The sequence below is a fragment of the Pinus tabuliformis genome, chromosome X, assembly GCF_031772625.1.
Source record: "Pinus tabuliformis cultivar Carrire ecotype Pingquan chromosome X, CPIR1, whole genome shotgun sequence".
NCBI lineage: Eukaryota > Viridiplantae > Streptophyta > Pinopsida > Pinales > Pinaceae > Pinus > Pinus tabuliformis.
This window is the reverse complement of record NC_142308.1, coordinates 316,153,641-316,165,920: the sequence shown is the minus strand read 5'-3', so window position 1 is coordinate 316,165,920 and position 12,280 is coordinate 316,153,641. Positions and strand designations below refer to the sequence as shown.

The window sequence follows — 12,280 nt, the reverse complement described above, 5'->3', positions numbered from 1 at the left end:
TCATGGTGTTAGACTTAGTCTTCTCAGTCCTCTATCAGAGCCAAATTCACCAAGGTTCATTTCTCGTCATTTGCCGTCATCAAATGCCATTTCGGTCAAAAAGAGTTATTTTAATTCTTGAGTCCAGGGTTTTGTCTCCAGAAGTGTGAAATAATGCTTGCAGGCAAGAGGGAGGTTCAGTAAGTTTTTATTTCAGGAATGTCATCGTCAATAATGCGAGATTGATTCTTCTCCAAAACCCTGTTTTGAAGAAGAAATCATCAAATGTGTTTTTCCACAACTGATGCATGACTCTTTCCTGGACACAAATTCAGCTGGTGATCCCAATGTGAAGTTGGACAGTGAACAAAAATGTGTAGTGGAACAACAGACCTCTTTGGATGCAAGCTTGGCAATCAATCACAACGTGGCATATGCAGGCGCCGCCTAGATTTTGAGGCCTCAGAAGCTCAAAGGAAAACCATGAGTGACAGTTCCTGGAAGTTTACAAGTATAATGCCCGAAACCAATCCATTGTTAAATTCAACTCATGATTCAGAGATAAATACTTCATCATCAGTCGCTTGTGAAAAAGGTGCAACTTCTGACTATAAAGTAAATTGTTCCGTTAAAGAGAGAAATAGGTGCAGGCATTGGAAGAATTTCTCAATCTACATCTAACGTACGGTTCTCCTCTTTCTCGTCCAAATTTACTGAACTTATGTCGGATAAATCTGATAGTAATGTTCGAAATAATGGAAATACTCCTATATCAGTTAATATTCCCTCTGGCATTGGTTTACATTTAAATAGTCTTGCCACTACCATGTCACATAATTCTGGAGTTAATACGTTAACGTCAGCAAAGGTATCTATTAGCACACGGGGGATGTTGCCTTCATCTAGTGAAAAGGAGGTCTCATCTGATGTTGTAGGAAGCTCCCTACCTTCTGAAAGCTCAGGAGGAAATATCTTAGTAGGATCAAACTCAAACACTGCTCCTGGGATAGTTATGTCAATGGTGGAAAAGACTAGAATAGACCAGCAAGAAATTGCAGTCATCTGGAATGACGCAGATTGGAGTGACAAGATCGACTACCTGTTTTCGATCTGTAACTGTTGGAATAAAGCCATTGCAAAGTAGGTTACCTTTCAAAACTGAAGAGAGAAACTTAAAGTCCTCTTGAGAAGAAAAGGCTGCCGCTACTAGACATTTCTCGACAATCTTCATTTGGTATGGGGGAGGAGTTCAGTCAAAGTAGTTCCAGGAAGCAAGAGAAAGTGATTTTCCAGATATTCAACATTATAAGGAAATTTTAAGTGGATATCAGATTGATAAATTTGAGAAGCTCAAACCAAAGATGATTCGAGCAGTGGACGACATGCTGGGCGTTAAAAGGAAAAAATGTGATTGAGTTTGTCTGCGCGGCGCACAAGCAGAGGGGTGCGGCGCACTAGATGCTTTTACACAATGCAGATATACACTGGCGCGGTGCACTGGGCAGAGTGCGCGATGCACAGAACTGGAAAAATAAATTTCGCCTCTGCTCTCTAAAAACGAAAATTTCTTGCTCCAAATGGATTCGTAAGGCTGAGAATTTCCTTTTAGACAGATGGACAAATGAAGCTACGATAAATGGGATGGTTGGATAGTCACAGTAGCTCTTTCCTTGCATTAATTCACTACCAAGCGTGCCTAGGCCATCATAAATGCTCACTTATTATTGCCAGAACCTAGAAACTTCGCAATAATCACGAAGGAGTTGCCTCTGACATTGCCTGTTGAGATCAAGACAGAGAGGAAAAAGGTTTGTGTCAATCCAAGCAATTTTGTTGGGACCTTATCTTCTTGCTGGACTGAGTTATGGAGAGCTCGTTTTCAACGCTACACAGATATGTTGTTTTGATCCGGCTACATTCAACGTTCTCACACGCAAGGCAACCAAGAGAAGGAACCCAATATGGTCAGGATCCCCGATTTTGTTTGATATCATGGTGCCTGCTACTACAATCCAAAAGCTATGAGCCTGATAGTGAAATAAAAACTGAAAAAACTTCCTACTCGTAACAAAGGGAGGGTCATATACCAAAATTATGGTCAAATCGTGGAAAACGCATCCATGGATCGAGAGAAAGTGGTTGAAGTATACTACCTTATGGATTTCTTCAGATTAGAGGTAGCGTGTGTCAGTACAGTGTACATATTTTATCCAGAATGAAAACATGATTAAAGTGTTTATGATGGTCATGAAAAAGCTTCAGTTTGGAAATGGGTTCCTGTTGATGAACCTGGTAAGCACGCTGCCAAGCAGATTATTGTGTTGGGGTAATAAGAGTGAAACTCACACCAAACATACAAAAATATGGAATTAAAGGTAATTGTGGGAAAATCACATGTTTAAATGTCATATTGAAAGGTCAATTTCAGTTGCATTTCAGAAATATCAGTGCTTTGATGGATTGTGTTGGATACGAGAAATGTCGGTTGTGGGGGAAATTTCGAATCCTTGGTCTTGGAAAAGCTTGGAAAATACTTTTCTCAAAGGATTAATTAAGTGGTGGCAGTAGCAGTTAGTGCACAACAGTCAAGTGAACGATCAACATTCTCTGTACCCGCCGAACCGAATTTTCTAAAGAATTCCAGTACAACAAGAACAAGCTCAACAACCATTGCAGGGGATTTGCTAGCCTATAAGAGGATTTAGTTTAGGGTTTCTTGAAGCATATGGGCGTCGATATTTTGGGATCTGATCATACAAAAGGTTAGATTATTATAGTAATGGTGAACGCTGATGAAGATAGAGCTCAAACAATCGAAAGTAACAATGTCAAACTATTTTCTCCTCTCGTGGCAGCTGAAGGTAGTAAAACTGCTTTTCACGGTGTGCCAAATGGATACCCTAGAGTTGATAATGGAGGGCAAGAAACTACTCTAGACAATGGTGTCCCCAAGGATGTCGAAGATGAGTGGCCTACTCCAAAGGAAATTCACACATTTTATTTTGTGAAGTTTAGATCTTATGAAGATCCACCACTAAAGCTGAGAACTGATCAGGCTGACAAAGATCTCCAAAAGACAATTCAAGCTCGCTATCAAATAGCTGAAGCTTTAAGAGCTAAGAGGAGCTAAATAGAAAGATACAAACTTTACAGTTTAGAATAGAGCATGACAGCAATACGCTGGTAGAGGAGAAGAAAATGATTAGAGAAATAAAACAGCTTGAAAATATGCGAGAAAAGGTTATTTCTCATGAAGCAATTCAAACTAAAATTCAAGACTCTTTGGGAGAAAAAGAAGTCCTCCAAGACCATGTTAAAATTTTGGGAGTAGATTTATATGCGGATAGAAAGGAGCAACAAGATATATGGACTAAAATCAAATACCTTGAGGAAGAGCTAAGGGCTGTAGATGAACAAATAAACTCGTTACAAGACCAGTTAGTTGTTGCAACTCAAAAAAGGGACATGGCTTCCAAAACTCTTCAGCAACTGAGGAAAGAACGAGATGTTGTGAACCTGTCATATTATCAGTATCGTTCTGTTCTAAACATTGCCAAAGAAATGGCTGCAAAGAAGGACAAGAAAGCACTGGAGGAAATCTCCCAGAAAGAGGTTGAGAAGTTTATGTCTCAGTGGAAATGTAGCAAAACTTTTAGGGAAGAGTATGAAAAGAAAAATTTATCTTCTCTGCTTAATCGGCAACTAAGCAAAGATGGTAGGATGAGAAACCCTGAAGAAAAGCCACCTGTTCCAGATGAAGGGGCAGATGTGGGCTCTAGTATTGGTAGGGAGATTTTAAGGAATCCAAAGGCACCTAAAAATGTACCAAGTGCACCGGAGCATAACTCATCTTATTTGTTTGCAACTTCCAACGAAATTCATAGGCAGGCAATAGGGCCTGTTAAAGTTAAGGACTCTACACAACCAACCAATATCCATGAGTCTGAAATTGTCTCAGAAATAGCTGTGGGACCTGGAAACAACTCTGCAACCAATAATCAAGCAAAGACCATGCATTTGAAGGAAAAGAAGAGAGAAGAAGAAATTTCCAAAGGAAAATTAGCGCTGGAAAGGAAGAAGAGGCAGGCGGAAAAGGCACAGGCCAAGGTCGCAGCAAAGGCTCAAAAGGAAGTTGAAAAAAAAATTAAAGGAACGTGAAAGAAAAGCTAGGAAGAAGGCAGCAATAGCTTTAATGACAGGAACTCCTCATTTTGTTTCCTTGAATGATAGAGATATAAGCTCAGCATCTCCTATTAAGGCTTCAAATTTTGATATTCCTCGCAGTGATGGCTATAACTCTGGAATAATTGATGACAGAACTGGGGGTTTCTTCCTCTGGCCTAATTTCTACCACTGGTTCTACACCTCCTTGTAGAGAATCTAGCATGGATAAGGATAGAATTTTGATGTCTGGATTGCAAGCTAGTGAGCAAACTTATGAAGATTGTTTTAGAATAGAAAAATTAAAATGCTTGGAAAATCTTCAAAGAATCAATCCAGCTCTAGGAATAATATTGATACAGATGCTGGGGTGTGCTAATTCGATGAAGACAAATAGTGGTAGGATCGTATGACCATGGTTGCTGAAGCATTCGAAAATGAGAATTTTAGTGCATTTGATCGAGTTCGGTATCCTAAAATTCGATATGCAGGAACGTTTCAGTGTGATGGAGAGTTAAAGCTTCCGGCTCATTATCTTGTTCCCCACTATATATTGTTAGAACGTCAGGAGAATATCTTGTACACAATGGGATACGAACATTTGCATGTAGTGAAACTATAAAATTCGGTCTTGTTACATTTTTCTGGAACAACAACCGGTCCTGATCTTTTGACAAGGAAATGGAGGAATATGTGTAAATCCCAAGTGATTTAGAAATCACTTTTAATGTTCAAACAAAAATGAAGGCCATGGAAATTGCTGAAAGAAATAGAGATGCTATATTGAGTGGCCGTTATGATCAGGTTCGTGGGAATCTACCAAATGGTGATATGGTAGGGCACACTGGCGATATAAAGGCAACGGTTGTTGCGTGTAAGGCTGCTGATGAGGCTGTAAAGATTATTTTTGGCGCAATGGAACAAGTTGGTGGCATCTACCTTGTCAAGGCAGACCCTGGAAATGCCGAGGATATGGTGAAAGGAAACAAAATAGGTCAAGTGGCTAAAGGAAAGTGAAACGGTCAAAGACTAAACACCCAGATGTAAAACATATGACAATCAACCGTAGCAAAGAAATAAGCCATGGGGCCTACTTTTGTCTTTACTTACAATTTCAAAGGATTCACACCTACAGATGTCACTTTTTCAGATCCGAGTAAAAATGTAATGCTGCTCCTTTTAGCGATGGATGGCTTTTCATCTTCAGTTAGTAATGATTAAATCATCCCAAATTCTAAGTCGATTCATTTTTGTTGATATAGTGAGTCTATTTATTGTATTGAAGGTCATGGGGTAAAAGGTTTTGAGTTCTGAGAAAAAATTTGGGAAGAAAAAATCCAGCACTATCACTGTACAGTTTTGACAGAGAAATAATTAAATGGTGCAGCTCTGATTTATAAGATCCTTGTGGTATGAGTTTTGGCAATGTGTTTTTCTCTCTGTTTCATATGTATCATGTGTTGTTTTGCAGTCCATTCATGATTGTTTCCAGCTCAATACTTTCAAGTGAGAAAGGTAGAATTCAGTCATTGCTCTGCCTTGAGAAAGTGTTAAGTCTTTATGTGTTTTCTTCTGCCTGGAAAGGATTCATACATTAATGCCCTTTTTAGCTTTCTTAAACAGTCTTTTCACCCCATTTAATTTCAATTCGATTGTTAAAATCTCATGCTTATATCGCCTTATTAAATATCCTATGCCTTTGGTTAAATCTCTGTTCATGCTGTCCTCGTCCCATACAGCCCAGAAACTTAGTCATTAAATAAAATATCCCTCATTCAAATTCATTTACTAGCCTAAAATCAGTTCCCATTTTAAGTCATCTCACACCCTATTGCTCATTTTATCGAGATTGACTTGGGAGAGCCCTCTCCTATCCTCGTAGGGCTAGCTACGAGGCTGAGCTTGGTTTGATGTAGCCTCAAGTTTTTCCTTCTTTAGCCTGAGGCAGATTCGAGTGCTAACATAGTGGCAACTCCACTGGGGACGAAATGGTTTACTTGTAGATTGTTTTTCCCCAGTACATTCTCAAGTTCAGAGCTGATTGTTGATGGTGAACAACGATCAGACATAAGAAGATGGCTGAAATCATTCACCTAGCGACTCCATTCACTGAAGAATCCATGCAATCAATCCTTCATGGTGACTCCACTTCAGAGGGATCAGTAGCTTTGAGATTTCTTATGATGGATCGGATTGCAAGAAGATACGCTCCCATGAGCCGAGATCACATCCCAGGTTTTCCAAACAAAATGCCCAAGGTAGATTGGTCAAAGAATTTGCCTATGTTCAGAGATGTGGAAGGTAATGACGTTGCTCTTCATCTGGTGAAATTTCACATTCATGTGTATAAATTAAAGATCGATTTTCTTGATGACTGTTTGATGAAAATGTTTATGGCTACTCTGGAAGACGAAGCCCGATCTTGGTATGAAAGTTTGCCACCTGCTTCCATTTATTGTCTAAAGGATTTTCATTCAATATTCTTTGAGAAGTATAAAGAATCTTATCCATCATTAAATCTAGTTCATGACTGTTGCAAACATGCTTCTACTTTTATTGAAAGCCTTGAAAAATATTATGAAGATGATAATTTCATGGATGATGAGATCATAGAAGCCATGTATGAAAATCCCTTTCAGCAGTGTAAAGACGATCATGAAAATTTGTAGCGTAACCAAGATTGTAGTACGGTGGAAGATGAAAGAATTCTGCATCTTGACAGTCAACATGAATTATATGAAATAGATCAGCAGGTTGAAGAGTTCCATGTGGTTGAAGTTGATGAAAGAAAAAGTGTCGGTTCAGATCTTTCAATAGAAGAAAATGACATGCAAGTAAGTTCAGTTCTAATTTCAGAATGTGATAATGCCAGGATAGCTATTTCAGTTCCAGATTCAGACTGTGATGACCAAGAATGCCTAGTACGAAATCCTATGAAAGAGAACTCTGCTGCTGAAATCATCTGGGATGAAGAAGACAAAGTTTTGGATCCAAATGTTCTCAGTTCATTAGAATACAACCTTCATGAGGAGGTAATCCAGTCAGTGTATGAAAAACAAGATCAGACCTTCATTCAATACATTCACACCACAGAAGATCAAAACATTCAGGATTTCCATTCATATTCCTCTTCATATGTTTCATGTGTTGAAATGTTTTTCCAAGAAGAAATCTGCTCATTTACTTGTTCAGAATTTTTTGAAGACCCGGAACATACTCTTATTGATGAAGAAAGACCAGAATCAAAGGAGAAAGACATCTTGTTTTTGCAGCAGGAGGAAAGACTTCATGCTTTTCAGGATCCAATAGCCAATTTGTTACAGTCAACTATGAAAGTGTTTATTGCAGTGTTCAGTGATGAAGGAGATCATGGTCAACTATGTTTTTGGATGCCCAATGATCAGTTTGTATTGTTGACCAGCAGATCGGATCAGGGGAATCAATCAAGAAGGCATCTACTTGATTGGTTACATTGGCATTGTGATATAGTTTGATGGCATATTATCTTGCAAGAAATGCAGGTGGTCATGTACTACCACCAAGCTTTAAGTTTTAAGTCCAGGTCTTTGCCATTTTGAGTTAGTTTGTTAGAGTCAAGTTTTTCAGGTATTTCAGTTTGCATTGAGTCAGTTTGAGTCGAGTTTCAGTCAATAAATTGAGTCATGTTGGTTCGTCGGAATAATGGACTCCATAGCCCAATGGACGAAGGCACTATCTGCTCTCCCAAAGATCTGCTATTCTTGGCACCTCCACGGAGCAGCAGCTGCCATCCCAATTGGAGCCAATGTTAGACTCAATCTTCTCAGTCCTCTGTCAGAGCCAAATTCACCAAGGTTCATTTCTCGTCATTTGCCGTCATCAAATGCCATTTCGGTAAAAAAGAGTTATTTTAATTCTTGAGTCCAGGGTTTTGTCTCTAGAAGTGTGAAATAATGCTTGTAGGCCAGAGGGAGGTTCTGTAAGTTTTTATTTCAGGAATATCATCATCAATAATGCGATATTGATTCTTCTCCAAAACCCTGTTTTGAAGAAGAAATCATCAAATGTGTTTTTCCACAACTGATGTATGACTCTTTCCTGGACACAAATTCAGCTGGTGATCCCAATGTGAAGTTGGACAGTGAACAAAAATGCGTAGTTGAACAGCAGGCCTCTTTTGGATGCAAGCTTGGCAATCAATCACAACGTGGCATACGCAGGCGCGGCCTAGATTTTGAGGCCTCGGAAGCTCAAAGGAAAACCATGAGTGGCAGTTCCTGGAAGTCCACAAGTCTAATGCCTGAAACCGATCCATTGTTAAATTCAACTCATGATTCAAAGACAAATAATTCATCATCAGTCCCTTGTGAAAAAGGTGCGACTTCTGACTGTAAAGTAAATTGTTCCGTTAAAGAGAGAAACAGGTGCAAGCATTGGAAGAATTTCTCAGTCTACATCTAACGTATGGTTCTCCTCTTTCTTGTCCAAATTTATTGAACTTACGTCGGATAAATCTGATAGTAATGTTCGAAATAATGGAAATACTCCTATATCAGTTAATATTCCCTCTGGCATTGGTTTACATTTAAATAGTCTTGCCACTACCATGTCACATAATTCTGGAGTTAATATGTTAACGTCAGCAAACGTATCTGTTAGCACACAGAGGATGTCGCCTTCATCTGGTGAAAAGGAGGTCTCATCTGATGTTGTAGGAAGCTCCCTACCTTCTGCAAGCTCAGGAGGAAATATCTTAGTAGGATCAAACTCAAACATTGCTCCTGGGATGGTTATGTCAATGGTGGAAAAGACTAGAATAGACCAGCAAGAAATTGCAGTCATCTGGAATGACGCAGATTGGAGTGACAAGATCGACTACCTGTTTTCGATTTGTAACTATTGGAATAAAGCCATTGCAAAGTAGGTTACCTTTCAAATCTGAAGAGAGAAACTTAAAGTCCTCTTGAGAAGAAAAGGCTGCCGCTACTAGACATTTCTCGACAATCTTGATTTGGTATGGGGGAGGAGTTCAGTCAAAGTAGTTCTAGGAAGCAAGAAAAAGTGATTTTCCGGATATTCAACATTACAAGGAAGTTTTAAGTGGATGTCATATTGATAAATTTGAGAAGCTCAAACCAAAGATGATTCGACCAGTGGACAACATGCTGGGCGTTAAAAGGAAAAAAAGTGCTTGAGTTGGCCTGTGCGGCACACAGGCAGAGGGGCGTGGCGCACTGGGCGCTTTTACACAATGCAGATATACATTGTCGTGGCGCACTGGACAGAGTGCGCGACGCATAGAACTGGAACAATAAATTTCACCTCTGCTCTCTAAAAACACAAATTTCTTGCTCCAAATGGATTCGTAAGGCTGAGAATTTCCTTTTAGACAGATGGACAAATGAAGCTACAATAAATGGGATGGTTGGATAGTCACAGTGGCTATTTCCTTACGTTCATTCACTACCAAGCATGCCCAGGCCATCGTAAATGCTCACTTATTATTGCCAGAACCCAGAAACTTCGCAATAATCACGAAGGAGTTACCTCTGACATTACCTGTTGAGATCAGGACAGAGAGAAAAAAGGTTTGCGTCAATCCAAGTAATTTTGTTGGGACCTTATCTGCTCGCTGGACTGAGTTATGGAGAGCTCATTTTCAATGCTACATAGATATGTTGTTTTGATCCGGCTACATTCAACGTTCTCACATGCAAGGCAGCCAACAGAAGGAACCAAATATGGTCAGGATCCCCGATTTCGTTTGATATCATGGTGCCTGCTACTACAATCCAAAAGCTATGAGCCTGGTGGTGAAATAAAAACTGAAAAGACTTCCTACTCGTAACAAAGGGAGGGTCATATACCAAAATTACGGTCAAATCTTGGCAAACGCATCCATGGATCAAGAGACAGTGGTTGAAGTATACTACTTTATGGATTTCTTCAGATTGGAAGCAGCGTGTGTCAATACAGTGTACATATTTTATCCAGAATGAAAACATGATTAAAGTGCTTATGATGGTCATGAAAAAGCTTCAGTTTGGAAATGGGTTCCTGTTGATGAACCTGGTAAGCAAGCTGCCAAGCAAATTATTGTGTTGGGGTAATAAGAGTGAAACTCACACCAGACATACAAAAATATGGAATTAAAGGTAATTGTGGAGAAATCACATGTTTAAATGTCATATTGAAAGGTCAATTTCAGTTGCATTTTAGAAATATCAGTGCTTTGATGGACTGTGTTGGATACGGGAAATGTCGGCTATGGGGGAAACTTCGAATCCTTGGTCTTGGAAAAGCTTGGAAAATACTTTTCTCAGAGGATTAATTAAGTGGTGGTAGCAGCGGTTAGTGCACAACAGTCAAGTGAACGATAAACATTCTCTGTACCTGCCAAACCGAATGTTCTAAAGAATTCCAGTACAACAAGAACAAGCTCAGCGACCATTGCAGGGGATTTGCTAGCCTATAAGAGGATTTTGTTTAGGGGTTCTTGAAGCATATGGGCATCGAGATTTTGGGATCTGATCATACGAAAGGTCAGATTATTTCAGTAATGGCGAACGCTGATGAAGACGGAGCTCAAACAATCAAAAGTAACAATGTCAAACTATTTTCTCCTCCCGTGGCAGCTGAAGATAGTAAACCTGCTTTTCACGGTGTGCCAAATGGATCTCCTAGAGTTGATAATGGAGGGCAAGAAACTGCTCTAGACAATGGTGTCCCCAAGGATGTCAAAGATGAGTGGCCTGCTCCAAAGGAAATTCACACATTTTATTTTGTGAAGTTTAGATCTTATGAAGATCCACCACTAAAGCTGAGAACTGATCAGGTTGACAAAGATCTCCAGAAGAAAATTCAAGCTCGCTATCAAATAACTGAATCTTTAAGAGCTAAGAGGAGCTAAATAGAAAGATACAAACTTTACAGTTTAGAATAGAGCATGACAAAAATACTCTGGTAGAGGAGAAGAAAATGATTAGAGAAATAAAACAGCTTGAGAATATGCGAGAAAAGGTTATTGCTCATGAAGTAATTCAAACTAAAATTCAAGACTCTTTGGGAGAAAAAGAAGTCCTCCAAGACCATGTTAAACTTTTGGGAGTAGATTTAGATGCGGCTAGAAAGGAGCAACAAGCTATATGGACTAAAATCAAATACCTTAAGGAAGAGCTAAGGGCTGTAGATGAACAGATAAACTCGTTACAAGACTAGTTAGCTGTTGCAACTCAAAAAAGGGACATGGCTTCTGAAAATCTTCAGCAACTGAGAAAAGAACGAGACGCTACGAACCTGTCATATTATCAGTATCGTTCTGTTCTAAACATTGCCAAAGAAATGGCTGCAAAGAAGGACAAGAAAGCACTGGAGGAAATCTCCCAGAAAGAGATTGAGAAGTTTATGTCTCAGTGGAAATGTAGCAAAACTTTCAGGGAAGAGTATGAAAAGAAAAATTTATCTTCTCTGCTTAATCGGAAACTAAGAAAAGATGGTAGGATGAGAAACCCTGAAGAAAAGCCACCTATTCCAGATGAAGGGGCAGATGTGGGCTCTAGTATTGGTAGGGAGATTTTAAGGAATCCAAAGGCACCTAAAAATGTACCAAGTGCACCGGAGCATAACTCATCTGATTTGTTTGTAGCTTCCAACGAAAATCATAGGCAGGAAACATGGCCTGTTAAAGTTAAGGACTCTACACAACCTACCGATATCCATGAGTCTGAAATTGTCTCAGAAATGCTGTGGGACCTGGAAACAACTCTGCAACCAATAATGAAGCAGAGACCATGCATTTGAAGGAAAAGAAGAGAGAAGAAGAAATTGCCAAAGGAAAATTAGCGTTGGAAAGGAAGAAGAGGTAGGCGGAAAAGGCACAGGCCAAGGCCGTAGCAAAGGCTCAAAAGGAAGTTGAAAAAAAATTAAAGGAACGTGAAAGAAAAGCTAGGAAGAAGGCAGCAAATGATAGAGATATAAGAGTGACATCTCCTATTAAGGCTTCCAATTTTGATATTCCTCGCAGTGATGGCTATAACTCTGGAATAATTGATGATAGAACTGGGGGTTTCTTCCTCTGGCCTAACTTCTACCACTGGTTCTGCACCTCCTTGTAGAGAATCTAGCATGGATAAGGATAGAATTTCGATGACTGGTTTGCAAG

The 12,280-nt window shown here is 39.5% G+C and overlaps 3 pseudogenes; all 3 read left to right on the top strand.

Moving 5' to 3' along the window:
• Window positions 1-2,704: 2,704 nt before the first annotated feature.
• On the top strand, window positions 2,705-4,168 carry LOC149139687 (proton pump-interactor BIP131-like; annotated as a pseudogene).
• A 387-nt stretch (window positions 4,169-4,555) lies between these two features.
• LOC149139686 (2,3-bisphosphoglycerate-independent phosphoglycerate mutase pseudogene) lies at window positions 4,556-5,157 on the top strand (annotated as a pseudogene).
• A 5,480-nt stretch (window positions 5,158-10,637) lies between these two features.
• On the top strand, window positions 10,638-12,075 carry LOC149139685 (proton pump-interactor BIP131-like; annotated as a pseudogene).
• Window positions 12,076-12,280: the final 205 nt, after the last annotated feature.